Genomic DNA, 26,204 nt, shown 5'->3' on the forward strand with positions numbered 1-26,204 from the left:
GGAGTGCTAACGCCAAGCACTGATAAGGAAAAGAACTGCATTAATCAATATAGAAGACTAATGATTTTTCACGACTTAAGATTGTGTTTTGAATCCTACACACTTCATAAATGACCCAAGAAAAACTTCAGACCTTAAAATGGGAAGTTGTGCCTCATCGATCTTGTTCACTAGATACTGCTCCGTCTGATTATCATATTTTAAGATCCTCACAGCATTGCTAAGATGAAGAAAGGTTTGTAAAACGAGGAACTCAAAACTGACTCAAGATTGTTTTTTGAGTCCAAATTCAAGGAATTTTGTTCATGTGGAATCCATAACTTACTTAAAATATGGAATAATGACATATAAAATGAAGTCAAATACAGTGGTATCTCGGCTCTTGAATGACTGACATCCTTCCTGAACTATTCGGTTTTCGAACATATTGTTTGAGAAAAAAAATGTCTGTTGTCGAACATAAACTCAGTTCCCGAACAAAGCTGTTGTGGCTTGAACCCCTGAAATAACCCGACTGATGAGCTGAACGACCTTATGACCACTTTTCGGCCCATGCTAAGTTTGCTCAAAACATTTTACCCACCCTTGTCTATTAGTCCACACCCCACTAAAATGTGCTGTGAAGGTTTTCGTTTTTCTTTTTTTTTTGGTTTTTCTAAATATTATGATTAAGAACGATAATCTAATGCTGCTGTTGCATCTTTAAAAGCCACATTAAACTACTAATCAAGGATGTCAACGACAAATTACAATAGATCTCAATCTGATGAAAATACATAGTAATGGAACCAAACGTCGTTCAAAGTATTCTTCTCAAGGAAGGTAAACCATTTCTGTAAATTTCTACTTGCTACTATTATCTCGACGCATTTCGTGAAAAGAATATGAATTTTTATTTCATTAATCTTTTAAGTGATTCTGAATACCAATGTTTTCTTCTTATAATCCTTAGATGTTCCGGTGAAGTCCACATTGGCTTTTTAAAGTAATATATCCAACAACTTTTTTCTCAATCATCACTTCACTGATTATACGGTCCAAAGCACACAAGACACAAGAAATAATATATATATATATATATATAAAGTGTTGAAATTACACCCACTAATTGTTGCTTCAATTTTCTAAGCGTTTAACACTAGAGAATGAGTCATTTTATCCTACATTTCTGGTGTAACAGACAAAAATAGGAAATAGTGAATAAGTTGAAATATATAGGTCTCATCTGTTGTGAATCATATACATAAGAAGCTTGGTAATTTGACGTTTAAAGGACACCACGTGAGATCTCACAGTAAACTTTCCACTAAAGCACACTGTTTGGTCATCAGAGGTAATTTATCTTTACTTGTGCGAATTGTGTGTGTTTTCAGAGCCACATTAGGCTATCTGCTGAGCCCACCGGGGGAATCGAACCTCTGATTTTAGCGTTGTTAACTTTAATTATTTTGACAAATATTCTAGATTGCAATAAATTTTTCTCAAAGTCTTTTCTGAATGGTCAGTCAGTGATGAGAGGATGAGAACAGTTGTAAGTTTCGAAATGTTCAAATACTGTTTCCCTTTACCCGTCATTTGTGTAATATAATCATTAAAACGAAATATAAACCATACTAAAATACACGCTAGTTCACGCCAAATCGTGTTATTCCAACTTTAAATGAAGTGAATAAGCCTTATGTTTTTGTCACGATTTTCTTTGAAATTCCTTCTTACGTGTATCTTCCTTGATGATTCTGGTGTCAGAGACTGTTAAGGTTCAGATATATTCATATCTAATTTAGAGCTGCTGACCAAAAGGAATGAAATCAGTCTTCACCTGTCTACTCTAAATCAAATAAAAGGATTGATTCCACTCTAAAATTACCCCCATAGCTGAAGATACAAATCGTGTTCAGCGACATATTGTATCTCGAAAATTCGATCTTCTAATATGTACAAAATATGCATTTTTTAAAAAAATTAGAATGAATTAATATAAATCGCTTGTGTAAGATATCGTAATGTAGGTTCTTCATCTTGTTTATTGCTCTTTGAATATTTGTTTATACATAACACTTTCAGGAAAAAACTTTCGAAGAATCTTTTATTCGGAAATTTAACAGTAATCTCCAACTGGGACAGCAGTAGGTCAATAGATTTACAACACTAAAATAAGGTGCTCGATTCCCCTCGATGGCAACAGGAGATAGCTCGATGTGGCTTTGCTACAAGAAAAACACACACGCGAGTGTCTTTTCAAAATAATCTTTTTTTTGAGCTACAGACACAAAAAAGACTTTACATCTACATAGAATAAGGAATAGCAGAATTACGAAACTGTTTTTTTATTTAAATTACATAAATTTTTCATTATTTTATTTCTTTAAACGTTTATTCAATTAGTAATTTTAACATCAATATCAATGTTTAACATAGAGCTATGAACTTCAAGGAAGCAGTCATGGAAATTGTACTGTTCTCAAATGACATCAGCAAAAACTCTTAATTCTAGTAATAATAGTACACGTAAATTTGAAACTGGTAACTCTTAAGTTTAATTCAAATTGAAAAAATATAAAAAACTTCTTATGTTTTCCAAAATTTCAAGCTCTTTAAAATACGGTGAACTGCATTTTTAAATTTAGTCGTGTTTGGTCTTGGTTGTTCTTCCCAAATGATGTGTTGTCTGTAAAGTAACCATTGGGGCGTCATAATGTGAAAGTCAATCCCACTATTCGTAAGTAAAAGAGTAGCCCAAGAGTTGGCGGTGGGTAGTGATGACTAGCTGTCTTCCCTCTAGTCTTACACTGCTAAATTAGGAACGACTAGCACAGATAGCCCTCGAGTAGCTTTGTGCGAAATTCAAAAAAGCAAACAAACAAACTAGATTTGCACTCACGACATATATTAATCATCTTTACGACTAAACACCCTTTTAAGGCCGTCCTGAATCCTCTTTTTAAGTGATATTTTCTTCAGGGCAAAGCCACTGGAATAGAAGCAATACTTACAAATAATTAATTTGTCATAGTATATTTACACAAAAGTGACTTGTATGAGAGAAGATCAATATTTATTTAAATGATTTGTGTTATATTGATAAATCAGTACCTTAATGTTAATGGTTAACAACTTAGATAAAATTGGTAAATATCACGATCCACACTAAAACAATTATTGTTCAGACAATATAACAGTATGAACAGTATTTCAATAACTACTAGATCTGTCGTGTATGAGTCAAACTGTGGAGTCCTGGTATTATACAGAGGTTCTCGATAATAGTGGATATTGCAGATGTAATGGAGTTAACATATTCTTCTCTACTCTCATTCACAAGTTACTATAATACCCACACTAAAACTACTTATAATGAAAAATGGTTGCAATTGTGTATAGAGAAAAACAGTAGTTGAGGTTCGTCAAATGATTATTAAACGTGCTTGAATATTTATATGGTGGAATAGATAACGAATTATGGTTATTTCAGGGTCACATAAAACATATGTTACCAAATTTGTCTGCTTGAATCAAAAATACAAGAATTAAGGTCCCAAAACAAATTATAAGTGAAAACGACTCTACAAGATGTTGACGGCAAAGATGTTATGACAGGTAGCGTTTAACTAGTTTTAGCCAAGCAGCAAAGGTGCAATGTATTGAAGAAATACATAGGTTATGTAAGTAACTATGAAACCTAATTATATCATTGGATTACATACTTTTCATTGAATGTCAAGTTAACAGTTTTTCTGCTTGATAACAGATTATAATCATCAATAGTACACATTCTTATCAAAACATAAGTTCATTATGGTGAGATAAAAACAACTAAGAACAACAATATACATGAACTGTTACATATTTGATAAGAAACTATTTTAAAATATTTTTATAATTTTAATTTTTTTTCCATACTTAGTCTATTTGATTTGGTTTCATTTAAATTTTGCGCGAAACAACACGTAGGCTGTATACACCAACCATCTTTTCAGCAATTGTAGTCTAAAGGAAAGACACCAAGTCAACACCTTACACTGTCAACTATTGGGTTACTCTTAGATCAACGAATAATGAAATTGACCGTCATATTTTAATTTTCACTTTCGACTAAATAGGTTGAATGTGTTTGGTGTGATAGGAGCTCAAAACAGCTTTCCGGGTATTGTGAGCAGAGCGTCCTGGTAACCACTTAGCTAAAAGTCAGGATTTACTTGAGAATACATACCTTTTGGGTTTGATAATCCCTGAAGGAACTGATTCTTCTTGTTTATTACAGCTTGTATTATTGTTTGCCCCAGATTCACCTAAGTTAAGATAAAAAATGCTGATTTCTGCAAAATTAAATAACATCTAAACTAGTTTTGCTTTGATATCTAGGAATCTACTAGATTAAATAATTAAATTCAAAACACAATAACAGCAGCTTCTACAGGAGGTTCACTATGACTTTAATCACTACATTGTATCGTCCTTCCTTTTTTTTAAGTTCGTACAAAGGTACACAAGGGCTATCTTTGCTAGCCGTCCCTAATTTAGCAGTGTAAGACTAGATGGAAAACAGCTAGTCATCACCACCCACCGCCAACTTTTGGGCTACTCTTTTATCAACGAATAATGGGATTGAACCTCACATTATAGCGTCCCCACAGTTGAAAGGGCGAGCATGTTTGGTGCGACAGGGATTCGATCCCATAACCCACAGATTACGAGTCGAATGCCTTAACCCACCTGGCCATGATGAACCTCGTTCTTTGTTATGGCATCTTTATCAGTTCAAACTGTTTGTTATTGTAATTTTAATTTAACTGTTACATTATTTTCTGAGGGATCATCTCATTATATTTGTCTCAATAATTTTGTTTTCCCTTTAATGAATCAAACTGAAATTAATCAACTGAACACATCATCCCTTCATATTTAGTTAGATTTGCACTCACGAAATATATTAATAAATTAGATGTTTGGTGAAGAGTCTTCTAACGTGTTTTGTTTCAAGAGCATATAAGAATAAAATGAAGGTAAAAAAATGTTTTTATTTCTTGTTTTCAAGTTGGTATCTCATTCTGTTTTGTATCCAACAGATTCTATAATTATTCTCGTGATTCATGGCATGTACACGTTTTACTAATATCACGGCATTACAAAATGTAATGTTAAGCGTCCCTTTTGTCACAACCACAGGAGGAACTGATTTTTCTTGGATCTCACAGGGGGTGTCACTGATTACCCTAGGAAAAAATGTGGTATCCTGACAAAGGCATTTTTTTTTCAGTAACATTGTGATTGGTTTTTGTCTGATTTTAAACCTGAAGAGAAAATTATATAAAGCTGTTTCATTAACAATTTGACTTCTAAGGAAATTTTAACTAGTATATTTACGAATTATTCCATGTTATACGCACACAGATATTTAAATACATGTATGTAAGTTATGAATAGAACGATTATTTTTTGGTTTTAGATAGAGAATCCTACAATCACTGAACTCACAAAGAAGATTTAGAACTGAATTGCACTACTTAGAAAATGTAGTACTACCTAAAGGTTTAGCCAAACTTATATAATAGGGCTTGTATTAACGTTCAAAACCATACAATACATTATAACAACCAAATCCATTCTACCGGCATACCATTTCATGCTCTCTTCTAGTCTTACACTACTAAATTAGGGATGGCAGCGCAGATAGCTCCTGTGTAGCTTTGCGCGAAATTAAAAACAGAAACAAACAAACAAACCATTTCATACAAGAAATTTGTTATGAAGTTACCAGCCACTTTAATAAATGGAAAATGATATTAAAGCTTGAAATAATATAAATGTCGTATTCTTTAACCCTAAATAACTACTAATAAAGGAACAAAATATATACGTCGAATCCTACAGGAATGTATTGTGAAATATAATAGACAAATATAACTAAATCATAAAAAGAATATAAAGGTCATATGAGTAGTGATGAATTCCAGATATCGTTTTTAACATGCCAGCCATTTGAGCCTGGTCACAAAATACCTTGTAACTGTACACTTTACTCGTACGCTATCCTGCAACTGAAAACGAAAATATACTGTTTAGAAACTACAGATATAAACAAACCAAACGGCTTGTCATATTTATAAATATGACTTTCTACGTGGGAGATACTGTAATGGAGAAACAAAACGTGATCTAAAATATTGTATACATTAGCATGTAGAAGATATAAAAATATTGAAATTTTGGTCATAGCAGAGTATGTACAAGAACAAAATACAGCATAAAATGTTGTGTAAAGCATGAAGTATTAGAATCAATAATATCCGGGAATAATTGGAAATAGCAAAAAGTGAACAGATTTAATGAATCATGAAATAGAGACATATTTCTTTGTGAGAATATGTCGAGACTTGTAATAATTTTTTTTTAATCTGAAATACGCTTATTAAACATGGTACGGGAATGTTTCTAACTGTTAAAAGTGTAAGAACTCAAAAGGTGTTCACACTCCCAACTTTCGTGTTTAGCCCAATATAATCAAAAACAGCACGTGAGGGTGATGTTTAATTCAAATGTTCGTTGAGACGTACATCTATAGGATAAGACTAATATAAATGATTTCACTTTTTTAATCCTTCATTACCCAATTGTGGTGTTGGTTGTAAATTAGCGATTCCACTAAGTTTGAAGAACTGATTGGCTGTGATGTGAGATTCGATTTTTGTCCTATTTTGTCTGTGTGTAGTCTATTCCAGTTGTCAGATTATTTTATATTCTATCATGAGGTGACAATAGCTCATTATCATTTAAAACACAGTCCAAAATATGTTGATTTGTTTCCAAGCTTACGAAAGAAACCTAGCTGTTAGATCGCGACGAGATGATGAACAAGATTTTCCTTTGTCTTCAATGTGTTTGGCTTGTAATAAATATGGTTTCCTTTCTACATTTTGATCCTTTTTAACTAACTTTCGTTTGGTAAAAACATTATTACGTATACAGAATATAAGATATGTGTTAGCTTTCTAATGTCCAGGATTTTTCTCGTGGTTCTCTATAACTATGGCTTTAAATATTAGGCTCATGAGGTCTTTATTTGTTCTGACAAGAAAAGAGTTGAAGATGTTTATTTACTACTTGTTCATGATTGGTCGCTTTTATCAGATGAATATGCCGTGTGTATATCGAGTTTTCAATTAAATTAAATGTGACTTTTTTTTCTTCCACTTCAATAATTAAGTTTTGAAAATTATTGTTAACCGATGATAATGCTGCTTTGCTTCTAAAACTATTACACCGGATCTTTAAATATTTTAGACGTAGCAGTCAAAAGGTTTTTTGTTTGTTTGCTTGTTTTGGAATTTCGCACAAAGCTACTCGACGGCTATCTGTGCTAGCCGTCCCTAATTTAGCAGTGTAAGCCTAGAGGGAAAGCAGCTAGTCATCACCACCGCCAACTCTTGGGCTACTCTTTTACCAACGAATAGTCGGATTGACCGTCACATTATACACCCCCACGGCTGGGAGGGCGAGCAGTCAAAAGGGAAATGTTACTGTAAAGATTGTTCTCCGTTAAATCGCTTGAGACTACTATTTGAATTGTCACATCCTGATGGATATGATACTGGAAGTTGTATACAATTTGTACAAAATATATGATTATTGCCACTATTGCGGCATGTAGGTTGATTATTTGAAAGTTTGAAACGAAACTCAGATTCAGTTTGCTTTCGTAAAGATAAAACAACTGTTTAGTTTTTTACTAAGACATCTGACTTTGTTTAGTGCTTGAAAAGGAACGAGTAGTTCAGTTTTAGAAAGTGGAAATTCATGTGTTGAAATAAATATATTGATATGAAATATTTTCTTTGCAGATTTCTTTTCTCCGATTTTGAATTGAAATTGCTTGAGAAATCTTTTTTGTGGTTGTTCTGGCGAAGAGAAGTAACTGAACTTAGGTTGGGTTTTTTTAATTCCATACTTTCGATGCTTGTATTGCAGTTTTGCAATTGGTGTAAATTTGATAAGTGGGAGGTAGAGGCGGTTTTGTTCTTGGGTCTACTATATGATAAAATAAATATTTTAGAAAAACGTTTCACAAATTTTGAAAGATTTTGCTGGTACTTTTAATATTAGACAATCAAAAAATAGAGATATTTTACCTTTTTCTTTGGAGCTTTCCTGAGTATTATTCAAGCTTTTAGGCTTGATCCTGGCCATTCTTTTTTTCTTATCCTAGTGAAACAAATATATATATTTAACCAAATTTCTGTCTCTCCATAAAGTTAAGATAAAACTACACAAATAGCTTTCTGCGTTCTGTCTGTGAGAGGTATTGAAACCAGATTTCTAACGTTGTAAGTCCGTGTATTTACCGCTTGTCCCTGGGAGTAATATCCAAAATATCGAAATGATTTTCTTGTGGATATGAATACCAAAATACTGGAATATATGACTTTTATTTCCTTGTTTTACCGGTTTCATAAGTTTCGCCGTTCAAGAAATAGTTACAATGAGAATCTTCGATATCCGTTGTGAGCAAAGCAAAGATAACCAGTTGTGTAAATTTGTTCCTAATTTCAAAATATCAATCATTTAATTAACGTTTGTCTCCTTTTTAAATAGCTAGTAGTGAGGGAGCAGAAGAAACTGATTGAGTACAGCCACCAGGAACTGTGAAAAGTTACTGAGACTTATAGATATGAAAAAGTAAGTTAAAGTTTAAAATTATATCACAAACAAATTGTATTTTTATTATAACAACAAAAGTATAATTAGAATATCATATTAATTTTAAAAGGAAAACATACTAAGTAGCCATTTTTAAATAAATAGTTTATATGTGGACTGTATGATGTGTGTACATAAGGCCAGCATATGTATTTATTTCAGATTGTTTGTGTTTAATTCAGAAAACGGTATTTGCATGTTTTGGTCTTATCGCAGATTCATGGTAAAACGGCACGGTTTGGCCAGGTGGTTAAGGCACCCGTCTTGTAATCTAAAGATCCCAGGTTCGAATCTGCGTTACACAAATATTCTCGTCTTTTAAGGCGTGTGAGCGTTATAATGGGACGGTGAATCCCACTATTCGTTAGTGAAATATTATTTAAAGAGTTATTAAAAGTTTTTCATAGCAACATTTAATCTGAATATTATTCTGTCTTTCTTGTAAATCAAAAATTATGTGCCATATCTACAGTCTACAGCGGGAAGCATTCAGACTTACAAGACGAAAACGGGGGTTATCAAATCTCCCCGGTGGACTCAAAAAATAACCCGATGTGGTTTTGTTGTGAGGAAAACGCGTTTTTAGAGTTTAAGGTTGCTTCGGTAAGTATGAAAAAACAGAACCACAGTTATTAAAATGTTAATATTATTTTTAGCGAAAATGAAATTTATCAATATAACTCACGTTCAGTTCAAATTTACATCTGATTTCATTTTGTGATAATCGGAATGAAAATGCGTTAACAACTTGGTCAACCAAACTTGTAATGTATAAACGACCCTCGGGCATTTAAGGGCGTTCGACCCTCTATACATTGTTAAATAGTAAACAAGAGTTTGACACATGGTATTTTCCATAATGCACTTATTAATGTTTATATTAATGTTTCGTTTGCGTTTATGGCATAAAATTCGTAAATTTATTCTGAAACTCGATGCAACGAAACGCTGAGGCCTGACATGGCCAAACGCGTAAGGCGTGCGACTCGTGTTCCGAGGGTCGCGGGTTCGCGCCCGCGTCGCGCTAAACATGCTCGCCCTCCCAGCCGTGGGGGCGTATAATGTGACGGTTAATCCCACTATTCGTTGGTGAAAGAGTAGCCCAAGAGTTGGCGGTGGGTGGTGATGACTAGCTGTCTTCCCCTTAGTCTTACACTACTAAATTAGAGACGGCTAGCGCAGATAGCCCTCGAGTAGCTTTGCGCGAAATTCAAAAACAAAAACAAACTTATATATGCTTTATACTCACGGTCAACATTATTGATTAATTTGAATATTTTCACCCAAGTTAACACAAAAGACTAGAAACCATGTCTAAAAAAATATGAAAAACATGTAAACAGAAGTAACTTCGAACTTCTGTTATAAAATAGCTGTGTTTGTTTGTCTTGAAGCGAAAAGATACAACACTTATTCATGTTCACATAATTCAGTAACCCATAACATACTTTGGGGGGGGAAGAGGAACTCAAACTGTATTTCAATTAAAGTGTTAATACCAGTACCAGCCGACTTTATAATATATTTTTCTCAAAAATAATACTTCTTTATGTTAATTCCATTATAACATCTTACTTCTCTGTTTATAAGACGAAATATCAATATTCGTTCGGCTTCGTAGAGGGCCTGGCATGGGCAAGCACGTAAGGCGTGCGACTCGTAATCCGAGGGTCGCGAGTTCGCGCCCGCGTCGCGCTAAACATACTCGTCCTCCCAGCCGTGGGGGCGTATAATGTGACGTTTAATCCGACTATTCGTTGGTGAAAGAGTAGTCCAAGAGTTGGCGGTGTGTGGTGATGACTAGCTGCCTTCCCTCTAGTCTTACACTGCTAAATTAGGGACGGCTAGCACAGATAGCCCTCAAGTAGCTTTGTGCGAAATTCCAAAAAAAACAAAAACAAACAAAAAAGCTTCGTAGAACTTGACTAACTTTCTGAAATTCTTTTCCTTACGTTTAACGTTGCTAAGATACTCGAAAGCATAATCAGTATTGACGTCATAACTTGCAAATCATTGTTGAATTCTACAAAGTGGATGTCCAATCACAGCCGTAAAAAATATGCAGGTAACAATACATATATGATATTCATTTTTTAATGAGTGTTTCTCCAGAAGACATTAAAAGAAAAAAATTGGATAAATATTAACAAAGAATTGGGAGTTCGAATCTACCCAGCAGACTGACTGGACTTGTATCGATCAAGTTCATCGAAAGAAGGGAGCTTTTGGAATGGGTGGTTTACATTTAAGTACTGTAGCAGCTGGCTTGTTTTTTAAGACTATTAACTCTTTAAACTAAACTAAACAGTGGTGAGGGCCAGAAAAAAACTCAACACAAAAAGAATATGAGGAAATGAAAAATTTAGCATGGTTAGTTAGTACAGAAGTAGCAGGAAAGGATAGACTTGATTATTACTGTTGTAATGCTAGGAGTATAAGAGAAAAAGTATATGATTTTGAAGCACTGGTATTGGAAATAAATTTGGAAAAATTAGTTTTTCAAAGAAGATGTTTGTAAATGATGTCCATAAATTTACAGAAAACAAATTCATTAGGAATTTTGAGTAATTTTTTTAAATTTTAATTCCAAGTTGGAAATTGGTAAACACTTTCAAAAGTTTGAGTTTACTAGGGATTGATTGGACATAACTGTTCTCATCTTTGTTCACAACTAATTAGTTTGTGAACATCATTTCATTTTTATTAAACGTTTTTGCAACTGCGTTGTCTTAATGGATTACACTGACTATGTTACGAGTTTTCATTCTTCTTCATGGTTTTCCTTTGTCTGTAAAGAAACAATGTGTGGATGACGCTTTCACTGAAGCTGCATTTTTCCAGAAAGAGGGCATCATACCTGATTTATGTCCCCTTCTGAATGTAAAGAAAGAACAAGGATAGTTTAAGCTGCTTAAGCATACCTTATCAGAACACTTACAGTCATAATATGCCTTTGAATGAGAAAATTATGTGCAAATAGACACGTATTTGTCACCAACACAATTTCAGTTTGTGTAAGCAAACTGGAAAATGCTTACGTTAAAATGAAATTCCAGTACCTCAAATTTGAAGGCATTTTATGCTCAGTAGCATTTTAGTTCAGTATTGTGGAAACATTTTGGGTTTTTTGGCAGTGTAGAAAATAGTTGAGCAAACTTTCCCAAAAATAAAAATTTGTTTCAGCTGATAAAAATACATGTCAGTGACGTAGGAGTGGAGTTGAATCAATGTGTCTTTGCACATATGCTGACATTATGAGAAGGTCAACTTGCAGAAAGTGTAGAGAAAACCTGTAAAAGGAATTGTTAGTATCATCTTTAGTGTTGTAAATTTAACATTTTAAAAGTCTTATCTTTGGATGGAATGGTTGAATTGTGTTAAATTCAAGTAAATGACTTATTATTTATCACAAATGTGCTTTTGTTAAAATGGTTGTGTATGTTGTTTGAAAAATATTTGTTTTACCTTATTTAATTAGAGGTGTAGTACAGATTTTGTGTGTTGTAATGTATTTATCTTACTGTGGCTTATGTATCATGATATGATAAATATAAAACTATAATAGATCTACCATCTGACATCAAATGCAAGTTTATAGCAGTCTTTTGTCAAAATATCAGAGATTGCCTGTTGTCACTCAATAAATCTGATGACCATTGATGCAAATGACCCCAAAATAAAACATATTTAACCAAAATTACTACAAATTTAAGTATTCAAGATGATATGTACAAATACACTTATGATAGTTATCTAATTATGATGTGGCATTAATTTCGTTCTTGAAAGTCAAAAGGCCTCATTTACTTAATTTGACATCAATATATTATACTTTTCTATAACAGAGTTCAAATCAGTTTATTTATAACACTCATAACAAGCTTACACTTAGTTATAATGTTATTTGTAAAAACTATTCTGAGTATTTGTTGTGCTTATTTCTGTAGCTTAGCATAAAGAAACAACAACATTTAAGGAAATATTAAATATTTTCATAATTACTTGTTTTTGCATTGAAATTATTGCAGTTATATTTATTTGAGTATAAAAACAAAATGTTTGACACTCAAAATAACCATGTTTTCTACAGTAATAGAGAGTGTGCTAGCATTGGTTTTATTAGCCCTGACAACTGTGTTTGAATGCTAAACTACGAATATTGTTTTGCAAACATAGACCTTACAATTAAATACAAACCCTAAGCTATATTTTGAAATAAAAATCTAATCATTCTGATAAAACTTATTCTTCTTAAATTTTACACAAATCCATGTTTGCTATGGTTGAATAAAACACAACTAAACATGTCATATGTATGATGTATATTTAAGGATAAAAATGTTTAGCTTTGTTCCTTTGTATTTATCCTTGACCAGCATTACAAGTGAAAGACAAAATTCCATGAAACTGTTATAATTTAATGACATGTAGTAAACTGAATGATATCTTGGTTCATATTTATTTTAAGTATTAAAAGTTTGTTAGCCAGAAAGGTTTATATTTTTTTCTTTTGTTTTATGTGTATACATGGTTGTTAAATTGTGTTATATTAACTGCTATTACAGTAGTTTTATTAGTTGATGATTTTGTTGATGTTTTCAATCAGGTATTAATATTTCAAAATTATTATGAAAGACATTCATTAAAATATCTAACATATACTTATAGCCCCATAAAATTAACAATTGAGTGCTAAAACTCACTGTAGAGTCTGTCTTAAGATCTCTTTCTCAGTTAAAAGAACAAAAATATATGTATGTATATAAATAAGATCTGGGCTGAATATTTTTATAATGTGAATTTCTTTAATTTGTTTTAATTTCAAAGTTTTCTGATGATAGCTGTCAGTTCTTCTTATATTGCTGTTGCAAATCATATACTACAAAATTAGTTTCTTGTTTGTGTTATGATATGCTTTAATATTTCATGTTAAATCTCAAATAAGTATTAACTTTGTCTTTACTGAATTAATTTTAACAATTTTAATGTTTGTTAACAGAAGGATGGGGGTTAAATGAAGTTAATGCAGTCAATTTGGTATTGGGCTTGTAAATAATATAATGCAAAATTAGTTTCCTATTTAAGTTATTTTATTATATGCAGCATTGCTGTTATTGTGCAGGAAGTGGCTGGCTTTGTTCTACATTTTCTACCTTAGAGCCTGGACATATGACCTCTTACTTTGCTAACTTATTTTCTCAACTTGTTGTGTCTTTGGAAGATGTTGTTAAGCATTTCCAACAGCTTGCTTTTACTTCATGTTATTCAGATGAGGATCAGTTAACTGTAGGGTCATTCCATGTCAAATCGTCCAGGGGGCTGCAGGTGACCCCACAGAATTCTTTGAAAAATTTCACATGTGCTCATTTACCCATATAATGAAATATTGCCAAAGATTAGATCAGTATCTCTAATAGTTTCTGATTTACAGCACTGTAAAATTTAATTATTTTTTTTTTATTTTTGGTGAATTCATTTTCGGGCAACTTTGGCTGCTTGAAGCTGCAAAAGTAATGGTGGTAGAAAGCTGAAATTTGCTACACTGACAGATCTCACAGAATTCAAAAATGGTCTCAAACCAAGTTTATCTCTCCGAGAATTTGCATAGTGAGGCTGTACCATCACCTGAAAACCCAAGATTATAAAAAAAAATTGGTTTATTTAAGAAGCCATAGCCCTAAGACTTAATATGATACAAAGCTGAATTTTGTTTACAAATTTCCTATGACATATCAGTTGATAAATCAGCAATTGTTGTAGTTAAAAGTCTATTAGATCTCCTGTAAAAGAATGTAGTTGCATGCTACTTTTTATGATGTAGCTAAAAATAGTCCTATTTCTGGTCACAGTTTGACCATGTCACCAGTTATTCAGCCTTTTCAGATTTTTACCATATATTCTTACATCTCTGAATATGATGTACAAAATAAATCAGGATGGTGTTCAACCTACTTTTGAGTTATAATTTTTTTAAATATCCTCTGACCATACGTTTTTTATTGAAAAACAATTCAGTTATGGTGTGTTACTGGGTGCAAATATATCCATACAATTTTGAAAAATACCTGTCAGAATATTACGAATCCCACTGAAATATTGTAACCAGCCTTTCACAATGTTAAATAATGAAGTTGTATGAAACTAGAAAGAATTGATTCGTTTCTGAACAAGTTTACTGGCATAACTAGTTAGATCACATGACAATGCAAATATATTGTGTATGCATTACAGTTACGTAGATATGGCTGAGTTTAAGATTCATAATATAATAAATGCAAAGATAAATCAGACACAAAAAGCATAGTGCTACAACAGAGGATAACTGAGAAAGATTATAGTCATACCAAACTGCAATAATCATGACAATGAAATGTTTCAAAAACTGCTTTGGCGATAAATTAGCCTTAACAACATCAAATAAACACTGATTTGTTCAGACAGCTTGAATAAATTTCTAAAATTTGAGTTTGGTTATATTGAGATCACTTTGACTTAGAACATAGTGGCGAGCACTACTGCCATGCAATTTAGGTGCACTCATCAGACAAAGAATATGTTGGAAAGGAATCCAGCTTTCATCTGTACATGACCTCACAGGACATGCAAACACTTCGTTTCTTGATTTCTTCATAAATGACACCAACACAACGGAATGTTCATCTGATCTATCTTTTATGTTTCCCATGTACCATTCTTGATCATATAAGCATGCCACATATTTCCGTGGATGATAATTGTCATTGCTATCATCAGACCCTATTTGAGCTGCTGCAGCATCACTTTCACTGCTACTACCAACAGTTACAACTGTGTACACATCATCATCTGATAACCTTCTCATATAGAATGTGTTGGTAGAATAAAGCTATGATGTGACTTAATACCTGCCACAGTTTTGTGTTTTTTCATAGTGCTCAAGTGGATCAAACTTTACACAATTCTGCAGGACTGATTCCTGATTGACAAAAAAGAACTGAATGACCTGAATGTGGTTCTTTGCCCAATGGTGCATATCAGAGACACTTAAAATTTGATAATTTATTATTTTGCACAACATTGAACTTTGTGAAGATCATATTCAGAGATGTAAGAATATATGGTAAAGGCTGATTAGAATATTTCAATGGTATTCATAAATTATTTCAAAATTGTATGGATATATTTGCACCCAGTAACACACCAGAACTGAATTGTTTTTCAATGAAAAACGTATGGTCAGAGGATACTTTAAAAAATTATAACTTAAAAGTAGGTTGAAGACCATCCTGATTTTATTTTGTTAATCATATTCAGAGATGTAAGAATATATGGTAAAAATCTGGAAAGGGTGAATAACTGGTGATATGGTCAAACTGTGGCCAGAAGTATGGCTATTTTTAGCTAAATCATAAAAAGTTGCATTCAACTACATTCTTTTACAGGAGATCTAACACTCTTTTAACTACAACAATTGCTGATTTATCACCTAATATGTCACAGGAAATTTGTAAACAAAATTCAGCTTTGTATCATATTATGTCTCAAGAGCTATGACTTCTTAAATAAACCAATGTTTTTTATGATTTTTGGTTTTCAGATGAGTTTACAGCCTCACTATGCAAATCCTCAGAGAGATAAACTTGGTTTGAGACCATTTTTGAATTCTGTAAGATTAATTCAGTCAGTGTAGCACATTTCAGCCTTCTTGCACCATAACTGTTGCAGCTTTAGGTAGCCAAGTTTGCCCGAAAACGAATTTGCCACAAATAAAAACAAATTAACTAAATTTTACAGGGCTGTGAATCAGAAACTATTAAAGATATTGAACTAATATTTGGCAGTATTTCATTATATGGGTAGATGAGCATATGTGAATGTTTTCAAGGAATTCTGAAGGGGTCACCTGGAAAATTTCCAAATTGTAGATAATTTGACATGGAATGACCCTGTACTCTCAGACTTCACCATTTTTCTGTTTCCATACAAGATATCCAGATTTATGCAGCTTCTTTTCTGTGGCATCTTCATGTTGAATCTTGTTTGCCTCAACAACAAGCTGTATCAGTAAAATCACATTTACATGAAATGTGACAAAAAATTGTATTGACTAGATAAGATCTTGAGGGTTATATATGTTCTGTATTGTTATACAGTATTACATTGCTGTTGCAATTTTACTGAAGATTTTTATTTTATGTGCTTCTGATTTGTTATACCTTGTTAAAAAAAACATTTCTATCATGTCTGGACTGTGACTCACACTTTGTAAGAAAATCTGAAGTATAAATAAGCAATGTAATCTTCACTTTTGGTATACGTAATTAGAATACATTAAACATTCAAAACTTGTAATTCTGTTTATCTCTTTTTACTGTTCTTAAAATGTTAAGTTGTATATTCTTAAATGAGTAGATTTGTGGGAGCATCACAGCTCCACAGAATAAAGCACATTTATCAATAAAATTTTACACTTAGCAATATGTTAGGAATTTTCTGTTCATCCCAAAGTATAGGTCCTTATTTGTTAAGAAAGTGTCATCCATTAAGAATACAATTAACCAGTTCTTGTTTCTTTTGTGGTTTATTTTTTTGTATTTGAAGACTCATTATTACACAATTCAGTTCTCATCATATGTCTTAGAAGTTTATTATAGTATTTTTAGATATTGTCTTCATTCCTGTAAATGTTTTCATGTTAGGCCTATTTGTATGTGTAGGTGTCAAAACTCATATGTTTTTACATTTTAGAGAGCACCGTTGAACATAGTATTTTGTATTTGATGTCAGTTATTAAATATGTATGTATTTTATCCTTTGCCACTGATTTACAAACATTTTATGGTAGAGGAAAGTAAGTAACAGGTGCAATATATATGGTATTATTTACAAAAACATTAGATATGAATTTCAGAGGCTGTGCAAATACAATATGGAAATTATACAATGATAGAAAAGAAACCTTATTTTTCACATGAGCATTGCCATGTGCTTTAATATGTTAATCATAGTCATACAGATATTATCAATTTGCAAACATATCTTTGTGACTCATCTAGTTTTTTGTGCATAACAGACTTGTATGTTTTACTAAAAGCTTGCTATGATTCTTGTACATACATCTGATATGTTTTGAATTTTATTAAATATTCCTTTTTCAATATCAGGTCAGTCTAAAGGTCCAGTTACATGCATACTGGATTCAGTTGTATTTGGTGACGAATTATGGCAATTTTGTGTGTATGAGAAGACCTTATACAGTAGTGTACAGTAGCAGTAGTAAAATATCCAAGTGGTTCAAAGGTATTTTAAATCTATAAGTATTGAACATTATTCATAATATATTCATATTTATGATTGGCCTACCTGTTCCGTTTTGCTTTTAACTTGCAGTCAGTGTTTTATTATTAAAGCCTGTGCAACAATACTGGAATTGTTTTTATGTAAGAAGAATTGTTTGTTTTTTTGTTTTTGAATTTCTCACAAAGCTACTCGAGGGCTATCTGTGCTAGCCGTCCCTAATTTAGCAGTGTAAGACTAGAGAGAAGGCAGCTAGTCATCACCACCCACTGCCAACTCTTGGAATACTCTTTTACCAACGAATAGTGGGATTGACTGTCACATTGTAACACCCCCACGGCTGGGAGGGCGAGCATATTTGGCGCGACTGGAATGCTAACCCGCGACCCTCAGATTACGAGTCGTACGCCTTAACACGCTTGGCCATGCCGGGCCCTGTAAGAAGAATGGAATAAAACTTTTTCAACAAATGAGCTGTTAATGTGTCATTTATATTTTCTGAATAAACATGAAATACATACCAGGTTTGTCTTATTTTTATTAACAATTAGATATTCATTTTTTGGCAATCATATTTTTTCTTTCAACAAATTGTGAATATTGTGGAAGATGAACTTTAGAGTGAATTGAAAAAAGTTTCACTTTGTGTTCAAAAATAGTTGTTCTGCCTAAGAATCACTTTTCAATAGATTATTCACAGGAATAATTCAAGAAAATTAAAAAAAATCCATAAAGTGAATTTAGCTTAGTTTTAGAACAGGCATAGAATATCTGCTCTGTCGTGTTGTGCTCTAAAGTCCTCTCATGATTTGTAGAGACTCCAGTATACTAAAAATTCTTCCATCATCTCCAGATTATTTGTATCTTACTTGAAAAAGAGGTTAAACCCATGAAGAAATATTGTTAGGACATCCACCCATGATCCTTCAGTACAAACCCCATATTTTGCACCTTTAACTTGTGAGGGTCATATAAATCAATGAGGGGATTAGGTACACAAAATTCAATGCCAGATTTAGGTAAAAGACTCCTAAAACACCTGCTCCTAGACCACTATTATACTCTATTTAACCTTGTGGTGCATTTTACCTCCTCTTAGTGATAGGGGTGGAGGTGGCTATACTGTATTTGAGAGACAATTAAAGATGTTTTGGGCACGTACAGTTTATTTTCCTTTGGCATTTTATATTTTGCAAATGCTGTCATTTTGCATTTGTATGAGCTTTAAAGAGAGAAAATGTCTTGTTTCAGGTTATCAAAGATTTTTGCAAGACTAACCTCAAAGTCAAGTGAAATTGCTCAGTGTATTTCAGAGCTCGATAGAAAAGTAGTCAATTACAGAGAAATGTATTTCAAACACAACATAATATATATTACCGTGATTGTGTGTCTGTTCAATCCCCTCGGTGTGGATTCCTGTACGTGGTGAGGGGACCTCCCAGGGAAGGTTCTGTTCTATCTGGTTACCTTCTCTGGGATCCAAACATCCATCCACGTGTTTGCCGTGCGTGGCGACCCGTGAAGGGGAGGAGAGGATCCTGGTTGTTGAGGGGTCCAACCCTAACACACCACTTTGGCCTCGAATTCCTGTAGACGGGCGGCCTTTGGGTGGCCACCCTTGGGTCAATCGGCTGGTCCACTTGGGCTAGAGTCAACCAAGTACCAGTGTTGGAAGTTCTCAACGGGTGTTGTGGACATTGTGCCTGATGCTGGTGTTTGGGTATAGTGCTCACGAAACCCTGGCGTTGCTGCATTGTCCTTGCGTGACTTTGTAGTGCGTCGCCTAGTATGGCTCCATGGTGGGTGGGGTCAGTGGGTACCGAAATTTTTTTCTTTTTCCTGTGGATCCTCTAAAAAATTTAAATAAAATTGTAAAAAAACAGTCAATGGGTGAGCGACCACGTCTTGAATACCCAGAAAAGCAATCTTCAACATCAGTAACACATGTACCTCATTTTCTTATATTACATTCTCTTTCGGAAAAACCTTCAGGGCAAATGTCCCCTTCTTTTATTCAAAAGGGACTAGAGGGACTTGCTGGCTCTCCAAAGTCAGTAAAGAAACTTCGATCTGGTGACATATTGGTTGAAATATCAACATCCCAACACAGTGAACTCCTCTTGAATTCAAAGGCAATTGTGGATATACCTATTGAGATTACACCCCATGCTACCTTGAATTCTTCACGAGGAGTTATTGTTGAAAGGGATTTGAAGAACGTTCCCGAGTCAGAGATTCTCGCAGGTCTCTCCACTCAAAGAATTTCTGCAGTGAGGCGCATCTCCACTCGCAAAGATGAAGTTACACAGCCAACAAATACCCTCGTTTTAACATTTACTTCACCACGTGCACCTGCCACCATCAAGGCAGGTTATCACATTTGCAAGGTTCGGCCATACATACCAAACCCTCTTCGATGTTTCCAATGTCAGAGATTCGGCCACTTAAAGACATCTTGTCGTGGCATGTGTTCATTGTGGAGGCAAGGACCACGATGCCTATGACTGTGACATGAACCCACATTGCGTAAACTGCAATGGTTCTCACCCCTCTTACTTCCATTCTTGCCCAAAATGGTTGGAGGAAAAAGAGGTGCAGCGTTTGAAAACGACACATAACATTAGTTATCCTGAGGCTCGGAAATTGCTGCCCGCCACCCCATCTCGGACATATGCTGCTGCACTTCATTCCACAACTACAGTGGGAGTGTAGACAGATATCTCTGTGCCTCCAAGAGATTCGTTTTCAAAACAAATGAAAAGCCTTTTTACCTCCGTGGTTAAAAAGGTTGATGAATCGACTTCCACACCCATCTCTGTTCCTCCCATACCTACCAACAAACCTCAAGATCCACGTCCTTCAGTTTCAAATACAGGCATTTCTTCTTATACATCTTTTTCTCCCACCACAAGAGACAAAACAAGTATTCGTTCGCGTCCTCAGTCACTGGATTCCCCTTCCAATAACAAAAACCTGCCCACCTGACCCAGAGCAGGATCCATGGAGGTTGATAGACCTCCTCCGACTAAAGACAGTAAAGAAAAAAAGACGTGGTCGTAAACCGAAGGGTTCTCCAGCCACTTCACCTACCCATTCTTAAAAATGGCCACCTTGATACAATGGAACTGTCGAGGTTTACGTTCTAATCTGGATGATATAAAAACGCTGATTGCTTCCTACCATCCTGTTTGTCTTTCTTTACAAGAAACATTTCTCAAAACTGCTGATACTGTCTCCATTCGGCAGTTTTCTCTGTACAGTAATGACAGGTTGTGTGATGGTCGAGTACATGGAGGGGTGGCACTGTTGGTTGATCAACACGTGTCCACCCTGTCTTTGTCACTCAACACATCCTTGTAGGCTGTAGCCATCCGTGTTTCCTTCGGTCATACCATCACTGTTTGTTCTCTGTACCTGTCCCCTGGAGAGACATATGATCAATCAGATCTTGATGCTCTCGTTGAACAATTGCCATCTCCATTTCTAATCCTAGGAGATTTTAATGGACATCATCCCATCTGGGGAAGTGCTATTATTGATGGGAGGGGCCGATCTGTAGAGCGGATGCTCTCTGATCACAATCTTTCTCTTTTCAATACTGGTTCTTCCACTTACTTTCATGCACCTTCAGTCCTTTACTGCTATTGATCTCTCAGTTTGCTCCCCTTCATTATTCTCCCATTTTTCATGGAGGGTTGACAGTAATCCACTAGGCAGTGATCATTTTCCGATCCTTTTGAGAGAGACTGGCCGTGGTCGATGCCACCCTACCCGCGTGCCCCGGTGGAAGCTGGATCAGGCAGACTGGTCCACTTTCACTGCTCTCGCAGAACTTGATCCTGCCATCGTAAATCATCCATCAATAGACGACTGTGTAGCAGCGGTAACTGACTGCATTACACATGCAGCTGCTCAGTGTATTCCTAAAACCTCGACACGTTTTCCACGATATCCTCGTCCGTGGTAAAATCCTGCTTGCCACTTAGCACGGAAGGCTCAAAAGCGGGCCTGGGATACTTTTCGTAGATATCCCACACTTTCAAACCGGGTTGCTTTCCAACGGGCCCGTGAACATGCTAGGTGGGTAAGACGTCAAAGCCAGAAGGAATCTTGGATTAAGTTCACAACCAGCATATCTTCTACCACCAGTTCCAAGATCATATGGGACAGGATTCGAAAGGTTAATGGGCACTACAGTTCTGTCCCCCTCTCGATCTTACTCTCTGATTGTCAGGAGGTGACTGATGTTCAGAACATCGCTAACACTCTAGGTGAAAGCTTTTGCCGGGTATCTAGCACTACTGCTTGTTCCTCCACCTTCCTGGCCATCAAGACTCGGGCAGAGCGATCACCTCTTTCCTTTCGAACTGACTGTTTCTTTGACTATAATTGTCCCTTTACCCTGGTGGAACTAAAAATGGCCCTACATCGGTCTGCCAGTACGTCTGTTGGACCTGATGATATTCATTATGACATGCTGCACCATCTATCTCCTGCTTCTCTTGATGTTCTTCTGATTGTTTTCAACCGGATCTTGCAGGAGAATGTTTTCCTGATGCCTGGCGCCAGGCTATTATTTTACCTTTCTCTAAGCCAGGGAAAGATCCCAAGATTCCTTCAAACTACCGTCCAATTGCTTTGACGAGCTGTCTCTGTAAGACATTAGAAAGGATGGTTAATGCTCGTCTTGTTTGGTTCCTTGAATCAAACAACCTCCTTTCGCCCACCCAGTGTGGGTTCCGTCGACAACACTCCACCACATACCACCTAATTCGTCTTGAAACATCTATCAGAGAAGCCTTTCTCAACCGCCAACATCTTGTATCAATATTCTTTGAAATAGAGAAGGCTTACAACACAACATGGAGGTATGGCGTTTTGCGAGACCTCCATACATATGGGTTACGTGGCCATCTACCCATGTTTATTAAAGAAAATTTAATGGACAGGAGATTCCAAGTTCGTGTGGGTTCGACACTTTCCCGTTCTTTTGTACAGGAACTTGGAGTCCCTTAAGGCTGTGTATTGAGTGTTACACTCTTCAGTATAAAGATAAATGCCATCACTGAACAACTCCCTCTCACTCTTGCGAATGGACTGTATGTCGACGACTTTCACATCTCGTGTCAGTCGTCAAACATGAGATATATTGAGCGGCAACTACAAACTGCCCTCAATTGTGTACAGAAGTGGACTCTGGCGAACGGCTTTAATTTCTCTCTCTCCCAAAACTGTATGCATGCACTTTTGCCGTCGACGGGGTATTCACCTTGATCCTGAACTTTATATCGGTGAAATTTTGCTGCCAGTGGTCCCCGGAGACCAAGTTCTTGGGGCTTATCTTTGATCGTAAACTGACCTCTATACCACACTTAAAGCAGCTTCGGGTCAAATGTACAAGAGCACTGAACATCCTCCGTGTTCTCTCTTCTACCAGTTGTGGGGCAGATCACTGTTCAATGTTAAAGGTATAACGTGCTCTTATTAGATCGAAACTCGATTATGGATCAATGGTCTATGGCTCTGCCAGATCCTCGGCGTTAAGATGCTGGACCCCATTCATCACCAAGTACTTCGACTCTGCACTGGGGCTTTCCGTACCTCTCCAGTTCAAAGTATATACATTGAATCTCATGAACCTTCTCTACACCTTTGCCGTTTGCAACTATCTTTACAATATACTTCGAAACTTCATTCCTTACCAAAGCATCCCACCTGGAAATGTGTTTTCCTTCCTCGGTGGGCAGTACTTTTTCAGAACAAACGATCTGTCATTGCTCCGTTTGGCCTTCGCATCCGGGCGCAATTGGATGAATTGGGTCTGTCCTTGGATAACATTGCAGATTCCACAGGTCGGCCCATCCCACCATGGCTTATTACAGCACCCAAATGTGACCTTTCTTTCAGTCACCTAAAAAAGTCAGATACTCCAGATTGGAAGTACCGTCTTTTATTCAATGAATATCTTTCAAACAATCATTCAATTCCCATTTATACAGATGGTTCCAAATCAGGTAATTCAATGGGCTCTGCTATGGTTTGCTATGGGTCAGTAGTTGCGCGCAGAATCCCTTCTACAGCTTCTGTGTTCACTGCTGAACTGTATGCCATATCTCTTGCCCTGGATCATATTGCAGCTGAGCAGTACTCCAACTGCACCATTTATACTGATTCGCTAAGTTCTATACTTGCCTTGGAATCGCTACACGTTAGCTCACATTCTATTTTCCCTGATATTCGAAACAGACTGGCCCATTTCTCATTAGCAGCTACTTCAATCCAGTTTTTCTGGATACCAGGCCATGTTGGTATTCGCGGGAACGAGCTTGCAGACATGGCAGCTAAATATGTCTGCTTCAGCACCATCACTCCTATGCTTATTCCGTACATGGACTATGGTATTGTCTTCAAGGCTCGGCTCCGTGCCAGCTGGCAGTCCACTTGGAGTGAGCAACGTGACAACAAACTTTTTCAAATCAAACCCAAAATTGGACTTTGGCCATCTAGCTTCCGTAAAGTTCGGAAGGAGGAAGTTGTTCTCACTAGGCTACGCATTGGTCACAGTTTTTTAACTCATCATTTTCTTTTATCTGGAACTGATGCACCAATGTGTAGTTTGTGTAACACTCAAATCACTATCAGCAACGTTTTACTTTCTTGCCATCGTTACAATTCTCAACGACGGCAATATTTTAAACATATTTTTTCCCAGGGTCAGTCTGTAACATTGGACAGAGTTATTGGTGATGGTGACTCTGTCCACCTTGATAATGTTTTTAATTTTTTAATGGCCATTAATCTTTTTAATCTCATTTAAGTGTTGCATATTTATTCATCAGACCTTTTTAATTGTGGTTCCTTTTTTACAGTTTTAATATCTATCCTTCAATTTGACATTGGACAATGGCCAGAACATTAAATAACTCGACACCAGGACTGGAAAGGCCAACTTCAGGTGACTAACGCTACTGTTTGAACTATCCGTTTGAACTACTCGTTAGTCGTTCTGGCGAGTTGTTATTATACTTTTGCTGCATATCATTTCACACTTTTACTACTTAAATTTTTAGTACTGGCCATATTGACTCATTACCCGGAACCAGGACTGGAAAGAACAACTTCAGGTGACTGACGGTGGTTTTTATACCTACCTCTTAGTCTTTCTGGCGGGTTATGATCATTACCATTTTGCTACAGGTAGTTCTTTTCAACTTTGTTGACTGGATGTCAACATTGGTTTTACGCCATTTTCTGTTTTAATTGCCGTTTTGCTTTTATCTTCAATTACTTTTACAAATTTTACTCCATTTACTTGACTTTTATCTTTTTACTGGACATTTGACTACTCATTATTACGATTTTGCGGAGTGTCTTTTAAAACTTTTATTCTTTTACATTTTGATAATAGCTGCTATGACACATAACCCGGAACCAGGACTGGAAAGGCCAACTTCAGGTGATTGACGGTGGTTCTTGAACTTACCTGTTAGTCTTCCTGGTGGGTTATGATCATTACCATTTTGCTAGAGTAAATATTTTACAACTTTGAAGACTGGATGTCACCATTGGTTTTTACACCATTTTCTGTTTTAATTGCTGTTTTGTTTTTACCTTCATTTACTTTTACAAATTTTACTCCATTTACTTGACTTTATCTTTTCACTGGACATTTGGCTACTCATTGTTACAATTTTGCTATGTATCTTTTAAAACTTCTATTCTTTTACATTTTGATACTGGTTGCTATGACACATAACCCGGAACCAGGACTGGAAAGACCAACTTCAGGTGACTGACGGTGGTTCTTGAACTTACCTGTTAGTCTTCCTGGCGGGTTATGATCATTACCTTTTTGCTAGAGTAAATACCTTACAACTTCTTATACTCTGCCTTCTATCTTAACATTGTAGACTAGGTGTCAACATTGGTTTTATACTTTTTTGTTTTATCTTCATTTCCATTTATGTCTATTACTACATTTATTTTTTTTTACATTTTTACCGAATGTCTGGCGCAGATAGCCTCGCTGCTTTGTGCCATAAAACACTAAATCAATAAATCAGTCTGTTGAATAATCATTTTCTTTCTTTGTAATTTTCATTACTTGACTCCTCGATGTGGATTCCTGTTCGTGGTGAGGGAACTGTATTTTCAGTTTACTTCCTCTGGGATCTAAACATCCACCTGCGTGTTTGCCGTGCGTGGTGACCCCTGAAGGGGAGGAAGGGATCCTG

The 26,204-nt window shown here is 35.4% G+C and overlaps 1 protein-coding gene and 1 long non-coding RNA gene across 12 annotated transcripts in view; both read left to right on the forward strand.

Annotated features, from left to right (window-relative positions):
- Positions 1-26,204, forward strand: part of LOC143243177 (uncharacterized) — a 386,181-nt gene that overhangs the window by 21,799 nt on the left and 338,178 nt on the right. Inside the window, exon 5 of one of the 11 annotated variants that reach the window (XR_013024132.1) lies at positions 953-2,471. The exons of 7 other annotated variants lie outside the window; for them this stretch is intronic. The gene's annotated coding sequence lies outside the window, so the exon portion shown is untranslated. Of the gene's footprint in view, positions 1-952; positions 2,472-7,838; positions 7,886-8,589; positions 8,674-26,204 lie in introns of those variants that run through there. 3 more of the 11 variants (XR_013024128.1, XR_013024131.1, XR_013024129.1) reach the window with 3 other exon arrangements.
- On the forward strand, positions 8,690-18,440 carry LOC143243189 (uncharacterized). The gene is made up of 2 exons (XR_013024155.1): positions 8,690-11,998; positions 18,159-18,440. It is a non-coding gene; the product is annotated as an uncharacterized LOC143243189 (long non-coding RNA).

This window comes from Tachypleus tridentatus, unplaced genomic scaffold (genome assembly GCF_004210375.1).
Source record: "Tachypleus tridentatus isolate NWPU-2018 unplaced genomic scaffold, ASM421037v1 Hic_cluster_2, whole genome shotgun sequence".
Taxonomy (NCBI): Eukaryota; Metazoa; Arthropoda; class Merostomata; order Xiphosura; family Limulidae; genus Tachypleus; species Tachypleus tridentatus.